Here is an 11,221-nt window from a genome sequence, read left to right as displayed (position 1 = left end):
TTGAGAGACCATGATGGGAGGATGGCTTGAGGCCAGGAGTTTGAGACAAAGGTGTGCTGCGAGAAAGATTGGTAGCCAGTCTTCCTGTGTCATGCTGAGGGAACATTTTGGTGAGTTTCCCTTTTCCTAGAAACATTTTCCTGGCCAGGCACGGTGGCTCACGCCTGTAATCCCAGCACTTTGGGAGGCGGAGGTGAGTAGATCACGAGGTCAAGAGATGGAGATCATCCTGGCAAATAGGGTGAAACCCCGTCTCTACTAAAAATACAAAAATTAGCTGGGTGCAGTGGTGGGTGCCTGTAATCCCAGCTACGCGGAGGGTGAGGCAGGAGAATAGCTTGAACCAGGGAGTCGGAGGTTGCAGTGAACCAAGATCATGGCAGTGCACTCCAGCCTTGTGATAGAGCGAGCTTCCGTTTAAAAAAAGAAGAAGAAGAAATATTTTCCCATAGGTGAGAAGATATGGTATATACAATTTATAATCCTGCTTTTTAAAAAAATTAATATAGGCATTTTCCTATGTTACCATAAATTCTTCCCAAGCATTTTTTATATGTGTATGTGTTGCTTAATATTCCATTGTATGAATGTGCCATACTTTTCTAAGCCATTCTGCTGGTGTTCAGCATTTTGATTATTTTATGTTATTTTTCAATTTTTTCAAGATGGGAACATGTCACCCAGGCTGAAATGCAAGGCAAGATCATAGCTCACTATAATCTCAAACTTCTGGATTCAAAAGATCCTCCTGCCTCAGCCTGCTGAGCCACTGTGATTACAGTTGAGAGCCACCATGCCTTGCTATTTTTTCTGTTATTAACTATTATAAATAGAATTGTGACTAGCTTTTTCATTTGCATTTTGGCTTAGTTTCTTAGGATTCCCTGACCTGGAATTTCTGAGTTAAATAATATTAATAGCTCTTTGCTCATTTTATAGTTGAAAACACGTCATCTTATGGTTTTAATCTGTATTTCTTTCCTTGCTAATGGTGCCAAACAGTTTTCTTTATCTTTGTTTACTAGTTGTATTTCCTCCTGTCTGTTCATGTCCTTTGTCGATTTCCTGGTAGAGTCTTAGTACTTTTCTTATCAATTTGCATGGTTTTTTTTTTCCCATTGTAAAGACCCTAAGCCTCATTATATTTACTGAAAACAATTTACCTCTTTCTGTGTTCTGGGTTTTAATTATAATGTTTGGTTATTGATATCGATATTTTCTAATTTTTCTTAACAGTGTTTTCCCTTGTGATTATTTTATTTTATTTTTTTTAGAGACAGGATCTTGCTCTGTCACCCAGGCTGGAGTGCAGTGGCATGATTATAGCTCACTGCAGCCTTGAATTCCCAGGCTCAAGTGATCTTCCTGCCTCAGCCTCTCAAGTAGCTGGTGTTACAGACATGCACCACAATGCCCAGCTAATTTCCCTTCCAAGTCTAGTATTGTCCAGCTGCTGAACCTATGACTTTGTAAGCTGCTCTCTCTAAAGTAATCCATGACCTTCTGCTACTTTTCAAGTCCAGTGGCACCACTTGACCTTTGGAGGCATCTGAAAGGCAAGAGCACCTCTCATCTTGCTCTCCTAGGTAAACCGTACTGGTTTTCTCCCCAGAATCATCTCTCCTTTGTCATTGGTTTTTCTTTCTCAGTTCCCTTTGCCAGATCCTCCTCATCCTCTTATATCCAAAGGTTCCAAATGCTCCAGGGCTCATCCCCCATTAATACTTATTCCCTAGGTGATTCATCTCATCTAGTCCTCTGTCTTTAAATGGCAACTTGATGCTGATGCCTCTCCAGTTTCTATTGCCAGCCTCCATCTCTCCTCTGAACTAAAGACTCCATCTTCTTCCACAACATCTCCACTTGGCTATCTAACAGGTGTCCCAGACTTAACATGGTCATAAAACTAAAGTCAAAATCTTTATTTACTGTCTCAGGCTCGTCCTCCCCACCTGAGCAAAGGGCATCCTGATCTTAGAGATTCTCATTCTGAAAGGCTTGGAGTCATCTTTGACCCCTCCCTCTGTCCCACCCTAAGTCAGTCTATCAGCAAATCTTATCAAATATATCTAGAACCCAGTCACTTCTCCCCACTTGCATCAATATGACTCAATCCAAGATTTCCCTATCTCTCCCCTGGGCCACTGCAGTAGAATCCCAACTGGTTTATCTGCTTCTACTCTTGGCCTTTGTACCGTCCATAGATTTTTAAAAGCAAAGCAGATCACAACATCACACCCCTGTGCAGAACCCTCCAGGAAAGTCTCTACCATCTTCTCTAAGTGATCCCAACCCACCTCTCTGACTTGGTCTCCTCCCTTGCTCACTCAGCTCCAGCCACCTTGGTTGTGTGATTCCTGAAAGACACCAAGCATGCTCCTGCCTCAGGAAGCTTGCACCTGCTCTTCCCTCTGGCTGGAATGCTGTTCTGCAGATGCCCACATGGCTTGCTGTCCCCTGTGTGCCAGGTTTTACTCAAATGACATTTCATAATAAAGGCCGTTACTTACTCTGTGTTGATTTTCTTCCTAGGACTTATCACCCAACATATGATATATGTTTGTTTATTGCCTGTCTCCACTGACTAGAATATTGTGGTAAGCAGCCTCAAAGTGGTTCCCCATGATCTGAACTTCCTGGTATTCATGCCCTTATGTAATCCCCTCCCCTTCAGCATGGCCTGGACTTATTGGAAGTAATTCAAAATAAATATGGCAAAAGTAATGGGATGTCATTTCTGAGAATGTTTTATAAAAAGACTGATTTCTGTCTGTTCCTTCCCACCCCCAACTCCCAGCCCAATAGAGATGTCCATATTGCAATGAGCCGACAACTCTGGCCAGTAGCCAGCAAGTACCTGGGGCCTGCCAGCTACCATGTGAGTGAGCTGGGGTTGAGCTGGGCTCAAGTGATTCTCAATCCTTCCCTGGGTGGCCTTAAGATGACTATTGCCCCAGCTGACATCTTTTTTTTTTTTTTTTTTTTTTTTTTTTTTTAAGGTTTTTTTTTTTTTTTTTTTTTTGAGACAGAGTTTTACTCTTTTGCCCAGGCTGGAGTACAATGATGCAGTCTTGGCTCACTGCAACCTCTGCCACCCAGGTTCAAGCAATTCTCCTGCCTCAGCCTCCCAAGTAGCTGGGACTACAGGCACATGCCACCATTCCAAGCCGATTTTTATATTTTTAGTAGAGACAGGGTTTCACCATGTTGGCCAGGCTGGTCTCAAACTCCTGACCTCAAGTGATCCATCCATCTCAGCCTCTCAAAGTGCTGGTATTACAGACGTGAGCCACCACGCCTGGCCCCAGCCGACATTTTGATTGCAGCCTTATGAGACATCCGAAGCCAGAGGCACCCAATAAGCCCTGCCCAGTTTCCTGACTCACAGAAGCTGTAAAATAATAAATAATTGTTGTTTTAAGCTCTGAGTTTCAGGATAATGCAACAATAGATGGCTAAAGGATCTCTGTTTGTCATTATCTCTGGCACCTAGGAAAAGAACTGGCACACAGTAGGTACTCAGAAATATTTTGGAATGAATAAATGAATTTCAGGACTTCTTCTAGGAAGATGGTGTGTCTTGCTGTGGGCAATGTGGTATGCATCATGGTGTGAGTCCTGGAACTGCTTCAGCCACTCCATAATAGTTTGTGAGGTCAGCCTGGATACAAGGCCAACACAGAGGGGCATATCCAAGAAAATAGCAAAGTTGCAAAGCCAGAGCCCCAACAAACACATCTGCCCTACTTATAAATTTTTTTGGCTACTTGATCAAAGTTTAAGGTAGTTTGGGCTCAGTTTTCAATAACTTGTAACTAAAAGCATCCTAATGATTACATGTTGTATGGCATCATTCTCACTCCTTTTTCTCTCTCCACATTCTTTTTATTTCCTCTGCCCACCCCCTTATGGCAGATATTACAATGGTCTACCCAGTTTCCATTCCTTTCATTCCTTACCAAGGGAACCTGATTTTGTTGGTGCAGTAAGGGGCCTAGCTAAGAACTGCATTTCCAGCCTCCCTTGAAAATAATTCTAAGTTCTGGCCAATGTAAGCAGAAGTTATGTAGTGAGTCTCCTGGAAAGACTTCCTTAAAGACTTGGCTGGCAGACACCTTTTTCCTTTGGCCTCTTCCTCTTTCCTGCTGCCTGAAATAGGATGGTGGGACCTATAGTAACCATTTTGTGAAACTAAAGCAAATTTGAGGATGGACCACACACACTAAGTATGGTAGAAGAAAAAGAGAGGCTGAGTGTCTAATGAAGCCAAGAGTCTGACCCTGAAAGCCTCACCGCTGAACTTTGTGATGAGAAGAAACCAATCCTAATCTTATTCATTGCCTTTTCTGTTATTTATTTATTTATTTATTTATTTAGAGACAGGATCTCACTCTGTCGCCCAGGCTAGAGTGCAGCGGCACAGCCACAGCTCACTTGTAGCCTCACCCGACTAGGCTCAAGTGATTCTCCAATCTCAGCCTCCCAAGTAGCTGGGACCACAGGCATGTGCTACCACACCTGGCTAATTTTTTGACTTTGTATAGAGATGAGATTCATCATGTAGCTCAGGCTGGTCTCGAACTTCTGGGCTCAAATGATCCTCCTGCCTCAGCCTCCCAAAGTGCTGGGGTTACAGGCATAAGCTGCCTTTTCTGTTACATGTATAATTGTTTAACATAAACCTTACTGATATAAGCCTTACATGTGAAGTCCCCAGGGTCTGTCTGTCTCTTTTTTCCCCACATGCTCTCCCCAGGTGATCTCATCTGCTCCCATAATTCAAGAATGATCTCCTTTATAAGGACTTCCAAACTGATGCCTGTACCTCATCAGTATCTCCCAAGCTCCAGACTCAGAGTCTCGAGTGACTCCTATATGTCCCAAACTAGATGGTACTTAGAAGCATACTAGGGAGCAAAGCATGGTTTATGGACTATGAAACCAGCTGGCTATAGTTTCTGATCCTGACTCACTTTCAGAGTAACCGTGGGTGAGCAGACATGATCTCTGAGCCTTCGTTTTCTTATTTCTGAAATGAGCATAAAAATATGACTTCATAAGGGTTTTATGACAAAAAATATCTGTAAAACAGTGCTGGCATATAACCAGTGCTAAATCCATTTAGTTCTCTCCTCCCCCATCACCTGTCCCCATCCCTGTTCATATTCCCAGTCTTCTGAGTTCTCACCTTCAGGTAAGTGACTTTACTAACTACCAAGTCTTCCACAATAGAGATCTTGGAATTTTCTTCAGCTTCTCTCTGTCACTTGCCATCATTCCCTCATGGCAAGTCAACCAATTCTGTGGAGTTTATCCTAGAGCTGTGACCTTGCTTTCCTATCTCCATTGCAACTCCTGGTTTAAACTCTTATTAGCCCTTGTCTGGCTTATTCCTATTGCCGTAGGCTCTTTACAACTTATCTCCCACCCTTCTACCAAGGTTGTTCCCTTAAAAATAAAAACAAGATCATGTCATAGCTTACTGACCTTTCCTGACTTCTGTGGCCTTTAGAATAAAATCCAAATTCCACAAACAGTCATCCAAGGATGTCCCATCAAGGCCCTGTCCTGCCTCTACCCCACCCCAGGCTCTTCCTCTTCATTCCCCAGGGACTCACCATTCTCCAGACAGATCAAGCCCTTTCCTGACTATCTTTGCACCTATTGGAATATGTGTGTACTGCACCTGGTCCTTTAATTATACCATCGCCTTCAATATGAATGTAGCCCAGTAATTGTTTAAAAGTTTAATTTGTTTTTCTCCCTGTGGTTCCCCCGTTTCCTCTCCCCATTCTAAAAGAATCTGTTCCTAGTCTCAGGGCAGACTGGGCAGGGTGATCACGGAGTTGACTGCAGACTCTTCCCTTCCTGGCTTGTATTTCCCAAGCCCTAAGCTCACTGAGGTGAACAGAGCTTGAGGCAAGGGTCTCTGATGGAAACAGACCTAGAGGGAGGGATATCCCCCACACCAGGAAGAGATGCTGGGCCTGAGAAGAGAAAGGAGATATTTCTGGTGCCCATGAGTGACAGGGAACTGTGCCATGCTTTCTGGATATATCAGGCACTGGGTGGAAATTCCCATGGTACATCAGGGAGATGGAGTGTGATATAGCTTGGAAATTTGTCTCCTCCAAATCTCACGTTAAAATATGACTTCCCCACCAGTGCTGGAGGTGGGACTTAGTGGGAGATATTGGGTCGCAGGGCAGATCATTCATGAATGGCTTCGTGCCATCCCCTTGGCGATGAGTGAGTTCTCGCTCTATTAGTGCACATGAAATTTGGTTGTTTAAAGGAGGCTAGCCCTTCCTTCTCACTCTCTTGCTCCCTCTCTTACCATGTAACATGCTTGCTCCCCCTTTGTCTTCAACCATGGGCAAAAGCATCCTGAGCCCTCACCAGAAGCAGATGTTGGTGCCATGCTTCTCATACAACCTGCAGAACTGAAAGCCAAATAAACCTTTTTTTATTTATAAATTACCCAGTCACGGGTATTCTCTTTTTTTTTTTTTTTTTTTTTTTTTTGAGGCAGAGTCTCTCTCTGTTGCCCAGGCTGGAGTGCAGTGGCATCATCATGGCTCACTGCAGTCTCAACCTCTTGGTCTCAAAGGATCCTCCTGCCGCAACCTCCTAAATTCCCAGGTAGCTGGCACTACAGGCATGTGTCACCATGCCCAGCTAACTTTTAAATTTTTTTGTAGAGATGAGGTCTCCCTGTGTTGCCCAGGCTGGTCTCAAACTCCTAGGCTCAAGGGGTCCTCCCACCTAAACCTCCCAAAGTGCTGGGATTGCAGGCATGAGCCACTGTGCCCTGTCCAGGTATTTCTTCATAGCAATGCAAAACAGACAAATATAGGGTCCTACAGCCAGGGTTCCTATGTCACAGAAATAGTAGCACCAGGGACTGAAGGGCCCTGCAGACTAACTGAGGCAACAGAATTTCAGCATAGCCTTGCATGCAGGGGGAATCCCCAGGAAGGACTAACATGACTTTCCCACGGCCCTAACAGGATGAGGGCTGACTGTGAAAATGAAGTTGAATGATAAGATAATGAAATGGGGTATTTATTGACCTGCTGAGCTTGTGCACTGAGATTCTGACCTGCTTGAGAAGTAGGCCTCTACCGGTCTTCCCCGGCTACCCCCCTGTTCTGCCTAAATGCCCTCTGCTCTCTGGCTCATGTCTTTCAGGCCCAGACTTCTGGCTCCCTAGACCTGCTGTCAGGGTTATTTGCCAACCTTCATCATTTCCTACCTGGTTCTTTGGACTTTGAGTTTCCTGAAGTTGGCTCGGCAAGCAGCTTGGGTTTTGGAATCCTCTATTACCTAGTTAGACGTGTGGCTACAGCCCTTGTTCCAACCCGCCTCTAGATGAGCCAACCTCTGGCCCCCAAGGGTAGAAGAAAGAAGGGACACAAGCACAGAAAGATTTTTTCTCTTTGCTTCCTGACATAACTGTATTCATCCTTCAAGTCCTTCTTCATGTATTATCTCCTGGGATCGTTCCCTGACCTCCTTAGGTAGGGTTCCTTTTCTGGGTTTCCATAGCATTTTTATACATCCGTGCCCTCACAGTGTATTCTTTATACATTTACGTGGCGGTCTTTCCATCTTGACTATGAGCACCTTGGGGGCAGGACCCCTGCTTCATTCACTTAGCACAATGTCAGCTACAGAATAAGTTCTCAAAAATGCTTATTAAATGCCACTTTTCATGCAGTCTCCACACTGTCATGTACTGTTCTTTTTCTAGCCTTTTTCTCTGTATCAGTAAGACATGCTTTTGGCTGCAAGTAACTGAGAGCCTGACTGCAATGATTTAATAGAGATTCTTTTTTTCTCACATGAAAAGGAGTTTGGGCCAGGCGCAGTGGCTAACACCTGTAATCCCAGTACTTTCAGAGGCCAAGGCAGGTGATCACTTGAGATCAGGAGTTTGAGACCAGCCTGGCCAACTTGGCAAAACCCTGTCTCTACTAAAAATATAAAAATTAGATGGGTGTGGTGGTGGGTGCCTGTAATCCCAGCTACTTAGAAGGCTGAGGCAGGAGAATCACTTCAACCTGGGAAGCAGAGGTTGCAATGAGCCAAGATCATGCCACTCTACTCCAGCCTGGGCAACACAGCGAGACTCCATCTCCAAAAAAGGAGTTTGGAGGCCAGGTGCTGTGGCCAATGCTGTAATATCAGCACTTTGGGAGGCCAAGGTGGGAGGATCACTTGAGTCTAGGAGTTGGAGGCTGCAGTGAGCTATGATTGCACCACTGCACTTAAGCCTGGTCAACAAATTGAGATACTGTCTCAAAAAAAAAAAAAAAAAAAAGTCTGCCCACAGTGGTTCATGCCTGTGATCCCAGCACTTTGGGAGGTCAAGGCAGATGAATCACTTGAGGCCAGTTCAAGACCAGCCTGGCCAACAGGGCAAAACCCCATCTCTACTAAAAATACCAAAGTTTGTCAGGCATGGTGGCACATGCCAGTAATCCCAACTACTTGGGAGGCTGAGGTACAAGAATTGCTTGAACCCAGGAAGCAGAGATTGCAGTGAGCCAAGATCTTGCCACTGCACTCTAGCCTAGGCTACAGAACAAGGCTCTGTCTCAAAAAAAAAAATTACTCTGAAGGTAAGGAACCTAGGACCATCAGAGACCCCAGTCTCTTCCTGCCTTTCTATCCTGTCCATTTTAATGTGCTGGATATAAGGTGGCTGCTGTGCCTCTAAGCATTGTATACCTGTTCTGGGCAGGAATAAATAGAAAGGGTGAAGAACCAACTCTGTCCCTTTTCATCAGGAAAGCACAGTTGTCTTAGAAAACTTCTGCTGACATCTCATTGGCCATAACTATGTCACATGGCCACCCCTAGCTGCAAGGGAAGCTGAGAAGGTGAAGGCAAGGGAGAAAGTGGAGAAGTGCGGGTGTGAATAAGAAAATTATTGGACCTTACCCCAGACCTACTGAATCAGAAGTGCTGGGGACAGGACCTGGCAACCTGTGATATAACAAGCCCTCCAGGGGATTTTAATGCAGCTGACATTGGAGAATCATAGCCAAATATGAAGGCCAGTATTATGATAGGAAAAAATCCTGGACTAGAATTCAAATCATCAATTTCTTGGTACAAGTTTTGTTACTAGCTAGCCAGGCGACCTTAGTTTCTCGTCTATAAAATGGGAGTAATAATGGTGGCTGTGACTTCATTCTCTGAATTGTTGTAAGGACCAGTTTAAATGATGTAGATGAAAACATGTCAAAAACTGTAAGTCATTAGATACTTGTATTGATTTTAAAATGGTAAAAGTTCTTATTGAATGAATGAAAGGTTGGGTGGTACTAAGGAAGAAGGAGAAGTTTTATATGAGGTAGGCTTAGAGTTCAAAAACAAAAATGAAATGTGAGAGAGTGTCGTGGTGAATTTTGTGTGTCCGTGGAGAACACTGATGAATAAGAGAAAAATTTTTCTAACTGGGACTGAGTAGTTTATTTTGTTTCTCTGTATTGTTAGTCAAAATTCCAAAAGAGTGATAGTCTCTTGACACTGTTTTTGTGTTCAGAGATGATTGCATATAATTAATATAAGGCCAAAAATGTCTATGTGCTGGCCTTTTAGAGTTTTGGTCACTCACAAGACATTTTCTTGGGTAATAATGATAGAATCTTGCAATAGTCATGTCACAGTTTATGTAGCTGACACGTTGGACAGAGTGCAAACGCCTGGGAAAAGCAAAGCTACCGGTAAAAGGTATGAAGGGTTTGTTCGAAAAGCTACAACAGTCAGGGACAAAAATAGAAATGGAAACCACAGGCGTTCAGAATACATTGTTATCAAAAACAAATGTTTGCAGCAGCTCCAGTGGTTGCTGCTACAGGTGGTTTCCATGAGCGGAAGAAGGACATAGACATACATGGTTTCGAAACAAACACTTTGGAGGATAATGAATTGGAGCATTTAGCAGAAAGGCTGGTAAGAAGATGTGAAACAAATGAAAGGGATTTAGTGTTCTGCCATCTGGAATAAAAATACTGAGATGCCATTGTCTGTGCACCAACCAAGGCGTCCATCCCGTACTGTATTAAAACTGCTCACTCAATTCCTTGTTCATTCGTTCTACAACAGCTACCCATATAACAGACATGGAGCAGTTTCCACCGGGTGAACTTAGACAAGTCATCAGCTGCTAACGAGGCACCAGGGAAGTCCCAGTCATATCTACATTTGCCTTCAGATAACCTTTACAGGTTTGGAAATTGCCATGATGAAAATAGCAAAGTAGTACTGAGCTTGGGAGTTTTACCTGTCTATTCAGGTGAAAACCACAGTATCAAGAAGGAAATGTTGGCAGCTGTATGAAAACACTAAAAACCAATGATTTGCATATCTTCAATGGATGAATTATACAGCATGTGAATTTTATCTCTATAAAGCTGCTACCAAAAAAAAGAAGGAAGTATTTTTAGGCAAAGATCTGGTGACACAGAGGCTGTGCAGTAGCTAAGAGACTTTGTTTGTATATGTGTCGGTTAAGTTTGTCTGCACAAAATGTGAAGCCAAGGTTTACTCATTGATTGATCTGTTTAACATCTGGACACTGACATGCAAGTGCTGTGATAAGAGAGTTTGTAGAAGCAAAATCACTAGTGCTGGGAATATAATCTGCATATGAAAAGCTGATGAGATGTAAACATCTGAAACTGGTGGGGACCCAAAGCCAAGGTCAGTTCATACAAATAGGTCAGGCTAGGCATGGTGGCTCATGCCTATAATCTCAGCTGTTTGGGAGGTCAAGGCAAGAGGATCACTTGAGCCCAGGAATTCGAGACCAGCCTGGGCAACATAGTGAGATCTCATCTCTACAAAAAATAAAAATAATAAAATTAATAGCCTGGTGTGGTGGTAGGTAACCATAGCCCCAACTACTCAGGAGGCTGAGGTGGGAGGATCACTTGAACTCAAGAGGTTGAGGCTGCAGTGAGCCATGAATGTGCCACTGCACTCCAGCCTAGGAGACAGAGCAAGACTCTGTCTCTAAAAAAACAAAGAAAAAACAACAACAACAACAACAACAAAAATAGGCCAATGCTGAGTCAGGGATTCAAAATATTCAACTTTGGAACTGGACTTCCTGAGGGTGTTTTAGTTGTGAATCAGGCAAATGGAGTCTTATCTGTTTGTCCTCTTCCCCTTCCAAGAACCCACTGTCCTCTTTCCTCCTCTTCAAGCC

General features: G+C 43.7%; 1 long non-coding RNA gene across 1 annotated transcript; it reads left to right on the top strand.

Annotated features, from left to right (window-relative positions):
* On the top strand, positions 1–10,428 carry LOC108310923. The gene is made up of 2 exons (XR_001827979.2): positions 1–110; positions 10,117–10,428. It is a non-coding gene; the product is annotated as an uncharacterized LOC108310923 (long non-coding RNA).
* Positions 10,429–11,221: the final 793 nt, after the last annotated feature.

Source organism: Cebus imitator, unplaced genomic scaffold (assembly GCF_001604975.1).
Source record: "Cebus imitator isolate Cc_AM_T3 unplaced genomic scaffold, Cebus_imitator-1.0 Scaffold109, whole genome shotgun sequence".
In the NCBI taxonomy this organism is placed as follows: domain Eukaryota; kingdom Metazoa; phylum Chordata; class Mammalia; order Primates; family Cebidae; genus Cebus; species Cebus imitator.
Note: the sequence above shows the minus strand (reverse complement) of the source record. Positions and strands in the feature narration are given on the sequence as shown.